The 13,299-nt window shown below is 35.0% G+C and overlaps 1 pseudogene; it reads right to left on the reverse strand.

Annotated features, from left to right (window-relative positions):
• Window positions 1-7,268: 7,268 nt before the first annotated feature.
• Window positions 7,269-8,993, reverse strand: LOC149253660 (putative inactive beta-glucosidase 33; annotated as a pseudogene).
• Window positions 8,994-13,299: the final 4,306 nt, after the last annotated feature.

Raw genomic sequence — 13,299 nt, forward strand, 5'->3', positions numbered from 1 at the left:
TTTTAAAATTTATTCTTTGGGACATCCCAGTAAGTTTAAGTTTATAGCGCAGTGAGTTTATACCCTGTAACTGTAATTGCAGTATGGAAAATGTTTATATGGATAGAATTCTTGTAAATCGATTTCAAACTCTAAAATATTCCATAATCTGAAACTTGTTTTTTTATTATTTATATTTTCCTACACTAAAACAGTATGAATGACAACTTCCAAAAATTTAATTGCATTATGGAAAATGATTATATAGATAGAATTTTTGTGAATAGATTTGAAACACCAAAATATTCCATAAACTAAGGCTTGTTTTTATTTATTTATATTTTTCTACACTAAAACAATATGAATGATAGCTTCCAAAAATTTAAACACTAATAAAACGGTTGCATGTACACTTTTATTTACTGCATATAATAATATTTATAACCACATATCTCTCCACTACATAACCCTCCGGAGATGTATATGTAGTATGGCTTCTGTGTCTCTGCTCTCTGTTTCTCGGCGATTTTCATTCCAAGTCAATATCACAGCCCCACTTACATACACCCAGGATTTAAGCAGAATAAAGCAAAGCAAAAATCCGTTGATAGGAGTAAAGCAAAGGACAAAGTGCCCAACCGTTGAGATTTTATATTTCTTATTCTTTATTGACCACTTAAATTTTCTTCAAATCAATGTATTTTAGGAGTTGCCACTATAATGCATGTTCTTAAAAGTTAAGATCGCGATTTAAAAGAAAAAAGAAAAAGAGTAACCATCTAAAAAGTAAAAGAAAAAAGAGTAAGCATCTCACTACTCATTAAAAAATTCAATTATTTGCAAGAACAAAACTAAATCTAATTTTATTTAACTTGTAAAGGTTTGCGATTAACCTTATTTTGAGTTGGTGGTTTTGGAGGTGACCTCGTTAGTTAAATACCTTTCCCAAATGAATTTGGATTAATTTTCTGATCTATGTAAATGTTTGTTATTAGATTAAATAGTCAGAGAAAAATTTGGATTAATTGTTTCCTTACTAGTATGCATTCTGTAGTACATACAGTATACGTTTTTTTTGGCAGCTAAATGATCTGTGCTCAACTCTGAACTAATTCAATATTGTTGACAAATGATTTAATTTTCACTCTAAAGGTGACAATTTAGCTCTCCATTAATATGCGATTAACCTTATTTTGAGTTGGTGGTTTTGGAGGTGACGTCATTAGTTAAATACCTTTTTCAATGTAATTTGGGAATTGAATTTGGATTAATTTTCTGATCTATGTAAATGTTTTTGAGTTGGTGGTTTTGGAGGTGACGTCGTTAGTTAAATACCTTTTTCAATGTAATTTGGGAATTGAATTTGGATTAATTTTCTGATCTATGTAAATGTTTGTTATTATATTAAATAATCAAAGAAAAAATTGGATTAATTGTTTCCTTACTAGTTTGCACATACAGTATATGTTTTTTTGGCAACTAAATGATCTGTGCTAAACTCTGAACTAATTCAATACTATTGACAAAGGATTTAATGTTCACTCTAAAGGTGACAATTTAACCCTCCATTAATATATCATTCTTCAAATAAACGTTTCTTTATGTTTTCCTTTCTGCCTAGATAAGCAAGTGCACATCTCCTTCCTAAATGGTTTCACTCATTTCCTGCACAGACTTTAATATTAATTAGTCAAACTCAATAATAGAATATTTTTTCAACATGGATACGAAACCTTCAATTAATTATTAAACCTAAAAGTTCCCAGTTAAATAGATATTGGAGATATGGTGAGAATAGAATATGAGGCACCTAGGTCGAGTTTCCTGGTAGCCATCGTTGTTCTTGGTGTAATTCTACACAAGAAAACACTTTCATTTTTATTTATTTTATTCCAAGATAGAAGCTAATCACAAACACGTGTGCAGTTGAATGGTGGGATGGAGGATTTTTCAAAAGCACACCCAAGTTTCATAATGGTGGGATGGAGGATTTTTCAAAAGCACATCCAAGTTTCATAATCCACGTTCAAGGCACGTTTAATATGTTAAATAGTTGATAATGATCTTGCCAATTGTATCTTTACAACTTTAGATGTATTATATCTTTTCAAGTTTATATTATATGTTTATAACTTTAGATGTATTGATTTTACTACATAAATAAAATAAAACTAGCATTTGCACCAGATGTTGCAAAGGAAACGCCGTAAGGCATAAATTGAAGAACACAAATACAACAAAAGAATACTTTGATAAAGAATAAGAATATATTGAACGCTCAAATCAATGCCCCATTAACTGGAACCACTTAGTAGACATATCTATCAACATTAGGATTATACACAATGATCAAGAAATTTCCCATATACAAACAACACCTTCCACAACAACCTTTTGTCACATCCACATTTTAAAAAATGCCTTGGAAAGTGATTGGAATCTCCCATATTGCCTTCTTCATTATGCAGATGAATCTTCCATATTGCTATTTTCATCATGAATATTGTTAGTTCATTGTTGTAAAGTGTTAGTGTGTTAAATTCAATACTATAAGTTCGACAAGCGAGAAACATTCCTCAATTAGCATAATATGCATTTTTCTCTCAATCATGCATAAAATGAATTGTTAAAGAACAAGATATCATTTTAGTTTTGTATTCTAAGAATATACTAAAGCTTTAGGAAGCTTGATAAAAGAGTTGTATACAATAAAGGATTATTGAAGAATTTGAAAAGGATGACTAAAGAATTTGAGAAGGAACAATTGTGTACATTAAGAGATCAACTAAAGAATTAAAATTTGAACATTAGATGAAATGAGTATTTAAATTAGAACTTCTCATAAAAAATTCTTAACTTGTGAGGTAGGATTTCAAATTTCAACCCTACATAGAATGACCTTGTTTAATAATAAAATACCATTTTAGTTTTCCAACCCAGGAACATATTAAGGTTCTTAGGAAGCTTATAAAATAATTATGTACTTTAAGAGATCCTTGAAGAATTTGGGAAGGACAAAAAGAGCAAGTTGTTCCACATAAATGTCAGTTACTTTATGTATAGAGTTTCCAACATGATAGGAAACATGTATGTACAGAGTTTCTCTTTTGTGGTTTCTTCAATTATTTCAAGGATTAGCTCTCAAAATAACTAAACTATTGTAACAAATTTACTTCAAAAGAATTGAATAAGAAACACAATAATTCACAAAAATACAATCATAACACACATAAACACATTGAATTGTTTATTCCATCTAGTTCAATGTGAATTTAGACATGGAGGTTTTCAACTAAAGATAAATATACTATTCCATTGAGACTTCAAGCCAACAACAACTTAACTCCACATTCTATTCTAGGAGAAAATCTTGTTGGAGAGAATCTCTCATATCCAACTAAGATTCAACAACCTCCACAATAATAGACAAGGCATATATGTGTAGATAATGAGGAATACTCATTAGGCACACCAACAACGACTATTGAAAAATAATAAACTAGCTAGCGAGCACTAGAGTCATATTTTCTAAGAAAACGAAGATTGTCATTCAATATTTCATAATTTAAGCTGCCGTGATTTTGCTTGTGACAAACATGAAGCACAGAAGCTCCTATTTTGAAGTATACGACTCATAAAGTTTGTTTCAAATATCACTTTAAAACTAGGATGCCTCTAGAATAAAAAAATATAATATTGAACAATTTGTAAGGGTCCAAAGAACAATTTGGAGATAGCTAGTGAAATTTTAGAAAATTCCAATATGGTGATGATGATAAAGATAATGAAAAAAAGAACATCCATTAACACTTATATGATCTATCCTAACTTAAAAAACAAAAATAAAAAAAACAATTGAGATTTTTTAATACATTGTATCCTACCATAAACATCATATATTAAATGCTATAAAAGCATTTTTGGAAGTGAATATAAACATAAATATCAAATTTGTATAAGAAAATCATGCCTAAAATATACCGCATTGTTTTCATAAAATTGAGTTTCAATTCTTGGTTCTATGAGACGTTCATAGGAGTGTAGGTGTTGAGTAGAATTTGAGATTCAAGTATTGATTCCCTGCTTTCCCGCCTCTGCAGAAAACTCTTGTACCAATGAGCAGATAGTTTGGGATAATGCTTCAAATTGTCATTGAAGTCCACATAATGAAGACCAAAACGCCAAGTGTAACTACTCAAAACTTCAAAGTCATTTAAGTCCACATAATGAAGACCAAATTGCCAAGTGTAACCACTCAAAACTTCAAAGTCATCTAGGAAAGACCATATAAAGTATCCACAGATGTCTGACCCATTTCTGCCACAATGAATAAATGTTTTATTTCTGAGAGATATTCATCATTTCACAAATTCCTGCCACAATGAATAAACGTTTTATGTTTCAGAAATGGTATACCTTATTGTTGCAAGCACATACTGAAGGACCTCTTGATGGAGATCCATCCTAAATTGGTCATTCAAAGCCTCAGAAAGGGGAATAGAAGAATTATTAGGCTCTGAAAATCATGTCCAGACATGAAAGCTGATATTGTAAGTCCAAAACAGATAATTAGATGGTCAATGATCAAAAAGTGTAGCACCAATCTGCATATATTTTCTTGAACCTGCATAAATCTTAAGTGTACAGAGAGCTCTCATTGAGGACCTGAAAACCTAACTTGTGGTAGAGGAATAACATAAGAAGAGTGCCCACCATTTTCATGCACAATAATAGGAGTATTATGGGAACGGTCCTGATCCGGATTTAAACAGGAATGCAATAAAATAGACAGATATGCAGCGGAGATAATACCTCATTTCATTACTGTAAAATACTGAAATATGCTTGCAAACAGAAATGGAAATAAACCAGCTAGTGCGATGGTAGCTTATCTCTGAGAAGAGATGTGGTGGCTACATGCCTCTAAACTGTAAAGGCTACATTGTGGCAGACAATCTGTCCTTTTACAAAATGTGACTTGTTACTTATAGTATTTTTCAGTTACAATACCACGGGTCAATTCCATGGGTGAATGAATACCATGGGTGGATTTCACAATACCACGGGCCAATTCCATGGGTGAATGAATACCATGGGTGGATGTCACAATACCATGGGCACTTACCATGGGTGAATGAATACCATGGGTGGATGTCACTTAAAATATCATGGGTGGATGCCATTTACAATACCATGGGTAAATTCCATGGGTCGATGAATAATATGGGTGGATGAGTATCATGGGTTGTTGCCATTTTCCATTCGGATCATTCCTCCCTCCTTAAGAAGCAATGGTCCCCATTGCGTAAAGTTCCCTCTTGCGAAGCCTTTGTGGAGTATGAAGAGCCACTGAAGATAAGGGTTTTATGTGATTAACCCAAAACCCTGATAAACGAAGATCCGAGGATAGAGATACCCTGTAATGCTTATGACCAACTGTGATTCTGACAATGTGCGGCCTAGCAAATGGACTTCGATGACAAGGATTTTATGTGGTTGACCCATAACCATGATGTTGGTTGCTGATGAAGTAGCAGGTGCCTACATAGTCTGGGGTGGGAGGGCACGTCTCCAAATAACCCAAGCCGAATGTTGCTATGTTGAAACTGATGAATGTGAAGCAGGTGCCTACTAAAGTGGGGTGGAAGGGCACGTCTCCAATGGAAACCCACTCCGAATGTTGCTCCAGAATTAAAATGGACATAACTCGGCCAATATAACTCAGAATATTTATTATAACCTGTTTTTAGAAGCAGAAGGATCATTTTGCATCTTCTCGTGAGCTGGAAATCCTTATCTGGACACTCTGAGATCTCAGATTCGCACTACAATAGTTCCGCCGTCACAAAAATTCTGATAAAATAGCTGATTTTAAATCAGCGATATCTCCCACATCCGAACTCCGATTCGACCCTTTTTTTTTTTGAAATTGGGTGATTTTTCGAGAGGAATCCAGATCTAGTATTTGTTTTTGTAAATTTTTGTACCAAATGTTTCAGATCTGATCTGCAAAGTCGCAGCCCAAAAAAAATTCCTGCAAAAAAATGAGAAAAGAAAAATTCTTCCTGCTTGACCCAAGAAAGTGCTCTATGAAGGTTGTAGCACATGCCTAAAGTTTGTTGAATATTGCTGCAAAATTTGAAACTGAAATATGCATCAAACCCTCATTCCCATGGAATCATAACCTGCTCTGATACCACTGATCCGGATTTAAACAGGAATGCAATAAAATACAGAGATAACCATAAAGACAGATATGCAGCGGAAATAATACCTCATTTCATTACTGTAAAATACTGAAATATGCTTACAAACAGAAATGGAAATAAACCAGCTAGGGCGATGGTAGCTTATCTCTGAGAAGAGATGTGGTGGCTACATGCCTCTGAACTGTAAAGGCTACATTGTGGTAGACAATCTGTCCTTTTACAAAATGTGACTTGTTACTTATAGTATTTTTCAGTTACAATACCACGGGTCAATTCCATGGGTGAATGAATACCATGGGTGGATTTCACAATACCACGGGCCAATTCCATGGGTGAATGAATACCATGGGTGGATGTCACAATACCATGGGCACTTACCATGGGTGAATGAATACCATGGGTGGATGTCACTTACAATATCATGGGTGGATGCCATTTACAATACCATGGGTAAATTCCATGGGTCGATGAATAATATGGGTGGATGAGTACCATGGGTTGATGCCATTTTCCATTCGGATCAGGTCCTCAATATATTCAAGCACTCCTTGCATGCTTTGTGGTACAACTGGCATACCCAAAAATGATCTCTGCCACAAATTTCAGCATGAGGTAAATATTTTTTTGTCAGGATATAAACATACTTAGAACATACTGTTTAAAATTTATAAAAAGTTTAGTCGAATTTTTGGATTCTATTTGTCTCTCAGTTTAGAATTATGTTTCTAAATTAAGGCATAGTTTAAATCCAAAATTTCTATCGAACTGTAAAAATCTACATACTCATATTTATAAAAAGCTCCTGCTAAAAAGAAAAAGAAAATATATGATTATAATAGGACATGTGATTCTTCAAAATCTTCTTACATCAAAGCTGATGGGAATTCCATCTCGTTCCACTGCATTCATCAAGCAGTACAGAACAGCCATAAAATGTTCTTAATACCAATGTTCTTGCAATGTATCACTTTTGAATTTAAAATAACATAAAACTTCAACGGATCAAAACCATTTTCCTTTATGATTTGAAGACAGTAACGTTATTCTTCATAGATTTAAGGAGGCCAAGTTGAAAGGCTGTTAGAAGATGAGATTTATTGAGTTAAATCTATTTGTGAGAATGACTCTCGTACCTGCAGTTCCAATGGACATATCTTGAGCATAGTCTCTTGACATAAGTTCACCTTTTCTTGGAACATCAAAACAATACCTGGTAACATAGTGATTGACACCAATGAAGTCCAATGACCCTTGTAACTTTTGAGCCTGTTCCTTTGTAAATGAAGGTAATCGAGAACCCACTATATTCCTCATGCTCCCTGGATAGTCTCCAGAAACAAATGGGTCTAAAAGCCTGGATTTTGGAAAAAGAAATTAATTCAGGGTGGTTGTCTGCCCTCAACCAAACAAAAGTACACCTATTTGCATCCACTTCAACAATATAGCTATTAATTATTTGAATCACTACGGAAACCCAAACTGAAAAAGAGGAGAAATAACAATTGGTGAGACTGCTCTATGGTACTCAAGGTTCTGGAAACATAAGTTAACTTGAAAATTCATTGTTAAAGAAATCACTCACCAGCCCACCATAAAATCATTTGCTCTTTGAGTAGCAGCCACATCTGTGGATTTATTGGTAAGAGGTATCATCCAATGTACTAAAATTACTACGAAAACCCCAACTGAAAAAGAGGAGAAATAACAATTGGTGAGACTGCTCTATGGTACTCAAGGTTCTGGAAACATAAGTTAACTTGAAAATTCATTGTTAAAGAAATCACTCACCATCCCACCATAAAATCATTTTCTCTTTGAGTAGCAGCCACATCTGTGGATTTATTGGTGAGAGGTATCATCCAATGTACTAAAATTACTAATCCAATCCAGCCCTTTTGCTTTTCCTGCATTCATCGAGAAATTTATAAAATCTCATAGAATGAATGGAGATGAACATAGATCAGAGAGGAAAAGAACCCGATAGGTTTTCCTGTACAGCTCCACAGCAGCTATATGTGATAGCAAAACATGGTGACCAACAATATATGGCTCAACAGTTGAGTTTCCAGCAGTACAATTTCCAAATGGTTGGGAACATCTTTGAGATGGGAAAACACCGTCATCATATCCTACAGTGCCAAAAACATTGGGCTCATTGAAAGTGGACCAATATTTCACTCGATCACCAAACTCTTTGAAACACACATCTGCATAACCTTTAAAATCCTCCCTGCATAAGATCGAAGTAGATTAGAAAACTCTGCTTCTCTAACCATAAGATTATTAATGCACCAATAAATTGATCCTTTGACTTGTGTGTCAACCCACATGGGAAGAAAAAAAAGAACAGGAGATGACATAAGATGTTTACACAATCTGTGGATTTAAGAAACCTCCATAGGAATCTTACAGAGCTTGGGGCAGATCAAAGTGGTACAATGTCACATGTGGTTGAATGCCTGAGACGTGCATTGTGAAACGATTAACAGTTTTGAGGATGATAGTCACAGGAATAAAAACAAAGTAGACAGACAAGTTTGTCAATAAATACTACCATGGGACAAAAGCTCATTTATGAGGTTATTATAGTACTCAACGCCTTTTGGGTTGATGGGTCCTTCGCCATCTGCATCAATATATGTGAAATAGTTATTTCCTACCATTGTCCATTGAGTGTTTACTAAATTCTCAGGATTAAACATGTGGTCAGAGCTCAAACAGAAATATACCAGGAATAAGCCTGGGCCATGAGATTGAAAATCTAAAGGCATCTACTCCCATCGCAGACATTAGATCAATATCCTCCTTCAAAACCCACATGAAATTTTGCATCAAGTTGATACCCAAATCATCTAGGAGTTTAACTATTGATACATTAGTATGAAAACAACAATAATGGGGTTGGACATGCACATAAAGCTTGAGGATGGCTTACAAGTAGCCACTGCATATAGGTTGTCCTAGTGACATTTATTGTTCTTAGATTTGCAGATAATAATACCTTGTAACGATGGTATTGATCAACAACTACATCTCCCTTACCTCAATCCACAGTAATCCCTGACAATACAGTTAAAACAAACAACAGCTCACTTCCAGCCTTGGCCTTGAAAGTCCCAAAGTAAAGTAAGGAATTGGGTAGAATGCAAATGAAGGGATGAATGAAGATATGTGATGAAACATACCTTCCCTGTGAGTGAAAGTGTCAAAGATGCTTGGCTTCCGGCCATCTTCTGCTGCAGCTCCTTCATACTGCAGAAAACCAATTGTTATTTTGCAAAGAAACACGCTGGACAGTATTCCATATGGGCACAAACTGGAATTGACTAACAGAGACCAATTAACATTTCACATTTGTAGCTTTGCTAACTATTTATGTTCTATAAATACTGATAAAATGATAACCTTATAGAAAAAGAAGATATCACTTTGTAGGGTGTGTTATTTGTATTTACACAATTGATTTTTTTATTCAATCAGCTATGCTATTCTCTGTGCTTTTGCTGGGTTCCTTCATCACCGCCATCATTGGGAAATTCATTTCCCTCTTGAAGTATGAAACAAGTAGCAATTCCCAATTGATCTCACACTACCACCACAAAGAAGCTAGCAATCCTCATATACAAATCGAACCAGCCATCCTATCAAGCAATCCATGTAGTTCTCAATCTATAGCTTTGATAACCCAAAGTCAAATATTTTATATCTAAAATACACAGAAATTTTCACATTAATATGTCTGAATCTCATTCTAAGATCTTTACAGATCTGATACAGAGGTAAACCAGATTTTTCATACCATGACAAGCAATATTAGCAAGTCTTGGAGACTTTCTTATGTAATGTCTCCTCCTTATTTGATATTGTTGCTTTAGTATGGTTTGATATAGAAACTTAATTGCAGATATGGGTCTCCTGATCTCTTGCAAACATTCTGATCTGATGATTGTTATAGCTATGCATCCCATGAATACTATGGAGATTTTAACTGCAAACCTTTTGATTGAATATAGGAATATTATCATACAAGTTTCTGCTCTTATGCAGAAATTGGAAGTATAAGCCTTCTCATCTTTAGGAAGGCTTTTGTATGAACAACTTTTCTACTCCTCTATAAACAATAATATACCATAGTGAAATGCTACAATGGTCTGATGAATAAAGGCCTGAAGCCATAGACAGTTTCTTTGCACCTGATACATTGATTGTATATACCTATTGCTATACACAGAATATAGTAAGCTGCTACCGTTCGTTCCATGCACAAATTATGACAATTTTCATGTATACCATAGAAACTATTATATAGATTAGTTGTAGAAAGAACAATCTATTTTGAGTGAGTATCCAGAAAATTTTGACGTATACCAATCTTAGTCTTGTTGAAAAGAATTCAAAATCTTTGTGATGAGCAGTTGCTTAGGTGGTCCAATGCATGTTCTGAATGTAGGGAAGTCTGAAATTCTGTTGACTGTCATTCAATGCGCTTAGGAACTTCTGCTTTTGGAAAGTTTGATTGTGCTGCATTGACTTAAGCAAGGCTGAAACATTATTGTTGACGTTGTAGCTGTAGTTGTTCAAATTGCTTCATATGTTCTCATAACAGTGAGGTCATAACAGTGAGGTCAAATAGTCTTCACATAATCTCTATAGCATTAGGACTGACATGGTTTGATCAATAGATAAATACCTCTAAAGGCATCCCTGCCAAATTCAAGGGCACAGTCTGCCAAGCATTTTCTGCTGCTCTCTCGTCCTTGCACTGTTGTCAATGCTTCTGGAATAGAAGAAATAATTCAAAATTCATCCTCAAATTTTGAAAAAACCATTATTAATCAAATGCACCTAAAATACCATAACAAAATACCATTATTAATCAAATGCTCCTAAAAGACCATAACAAAATCCATGTAGCTAATGGTTGAATTTACTTTTGCACCATTTCGAACAGTGATATTGGCAGGCCCTGTTTCTCTCGATTGTTGTGCAATGAGGGATCTAACTTTGCTGCCACCTAACCATGGATGTAGAGAATCTAATCAAGATAAATGCTCAGATTCTTCATTTTACTACCCAATACCCACTACTAACAAATCTACCACTGAATTTTCCAGACTGAGGAATAATTGAAATTCTCGGCTTAAAGAAAGGCAACTGCTGCATGGTTAACCTCTTTCTCAATGATTACTGGCGCTCCATATTTGTAAGCCGCCTGCTATCAGATAAAAAAGAAAAAAGAAAAACACTGAACATAAATTTACAGGAATGGAGGATGTATTTCACTTCACATCGTTGCATGAAATTTTTAAAATCAAATCAATTCCCTATTTATTGAGCCAATCTTATTTGTAACCAATAATCAAAGGGATAGACACAAAGAATTTTCAAATAAATATACTCTGCGTTACCTGTGTCGCCTCATCATTCAATTGCTGGAACCCTGCACTCACCGTACATTCCTTCAACCTGTTTAAACCCTCTTCCATATATATATATACACGAAAGCTAATATGGATCTACGATTCTATACTATTTTAACTTGCAGAGTTGTAACCTGTAGAATTGAGATAAAAACTGTCAGGCCAGGGTAACTCCAGACTTGGCAGAAAAAACTGATTGATTTATTTCATTAGGTAACTATTGTTTATATACAGGAATGTGACTGATCAGTTCATCTACTTGATGACTGTTCACATTCCGGGTACACCCAACCGCTGAGGATTAGGTGTCAACAATTCCCCCCCTTAATCTGAAGGGATGTTGGTGAGTCCAAGCATCGTTCTGAATCTTTCAAGCTTTTCTCTTCCAAGCGCTTTGGTGAAGATGTCTGCAATTTGCTCATTTGTGGAACAATGACGGAGATGGATTGTTTTGGCCTCAACATGATGTCGGATCAGATGATATTTAGTATTGATGTGCTTAGTACGATCATGGAACTTTGGGTTCTTGGCCAACTTTATTGCAGAGGTGTTGTCAATCATGAGTGGAGTTGATTGTACTTTTTTTACCTGCAAATCTTCAAGAATTTTCCTGAGCCACACAATTTCTTTCGTTGCTTCAGCTGCTGCCACGTATTCTGCTTCTGTTGTGGAATCTGCTGGAACTGATTGTTTGCGTGATCTCCAAGAGACAACTCCTGATCTAAGACTCATAGCATATCCTGAAGTAGATACTCCAGTTTCTTTGTCTCCATCGAAGTCTGAATCAGAGTATCCAATCAAGCTGAAGTCGTCCACCTGTGTATACTTGATTCCAAGGTCTTGAGTTCCCTTCAAGTACCTTAGAACTCTTTTTGCAGCAGACCAATGTCCCTCACAAGGCTTTTGCATAAACCTGGAGAGGATTCCAATAGCAAATGAAATGTCTGGTCTAGTAGTAGTGAGGTAGATGAGACTTCCTATAAGTTGTCTATACTTTGTTGCATCCTCAAATTCCTTTCCTTCAATAGATGTGAGCTTTAAGTTTTGTTCCATTGGAGTAGAAAGAGGATTGCACTCTGTCATGCCAAATATGTTTAACAAATCTCCAATGTATTTCTTTTGAGAAAGAAATATGGATTTTGGATGTTGGGTTACTTCAATGCCAAGATAATAATGAACATAGCCCAAATCAGTCATTTCAAAACTTTTTCCTAATTCTTTCTTTATGGATGCAATATAGCTTTCATTGTTCCCTGTCATTAAAAGATCATCTACATATACCACAAGATATACAACTGTTTTGCCAACTTTCTTGACAAATAAAGTTGCATCATCAAGATCAAAATGATTGAAGTTGAGTTTCAGAAGATGCTCTGTTAGTTTTTCATACCAGGCTTGTGGTGCTTGTTTGAGGCCATACAAGGACTTCACAAGTTTGCATACTTTATGTTCATGTCCTTTCACAGCAAATCCTTCAGGCTGGGACATAAAAACATTCTCTTTTAGATCTCCATTCAAGAATGCAGTTTTTACATCCATTTGATGGACTTTCTAACCGTTCTGAGCAGCTAGTGCAAAGAGTGTCCGGATGGTGGCCCATTTTGCTGTGGGGGCAAAAGTTTCCTCATAATCGACCCCTTCCTTCTATGCAAAACCTTTTGCCACAAGCCTAGCTTTGTGCTTGTCAAGTG

This window comes from Pinus tabuliformis, chromosome 7, assembly GCF_031772625.1.
Source record: "Pinus tabuliformis cultivar Carrire ecotype Pingquan chromosome 7, CPIR1, whole genome shotgun sequence".
NCBI classification, from domain to species: Eukaryota; Viridiplantae; Streptophyta; class Pinopsida; order Pinales; family Pinaceae; genus Pinus; species Pinus tabuliformis.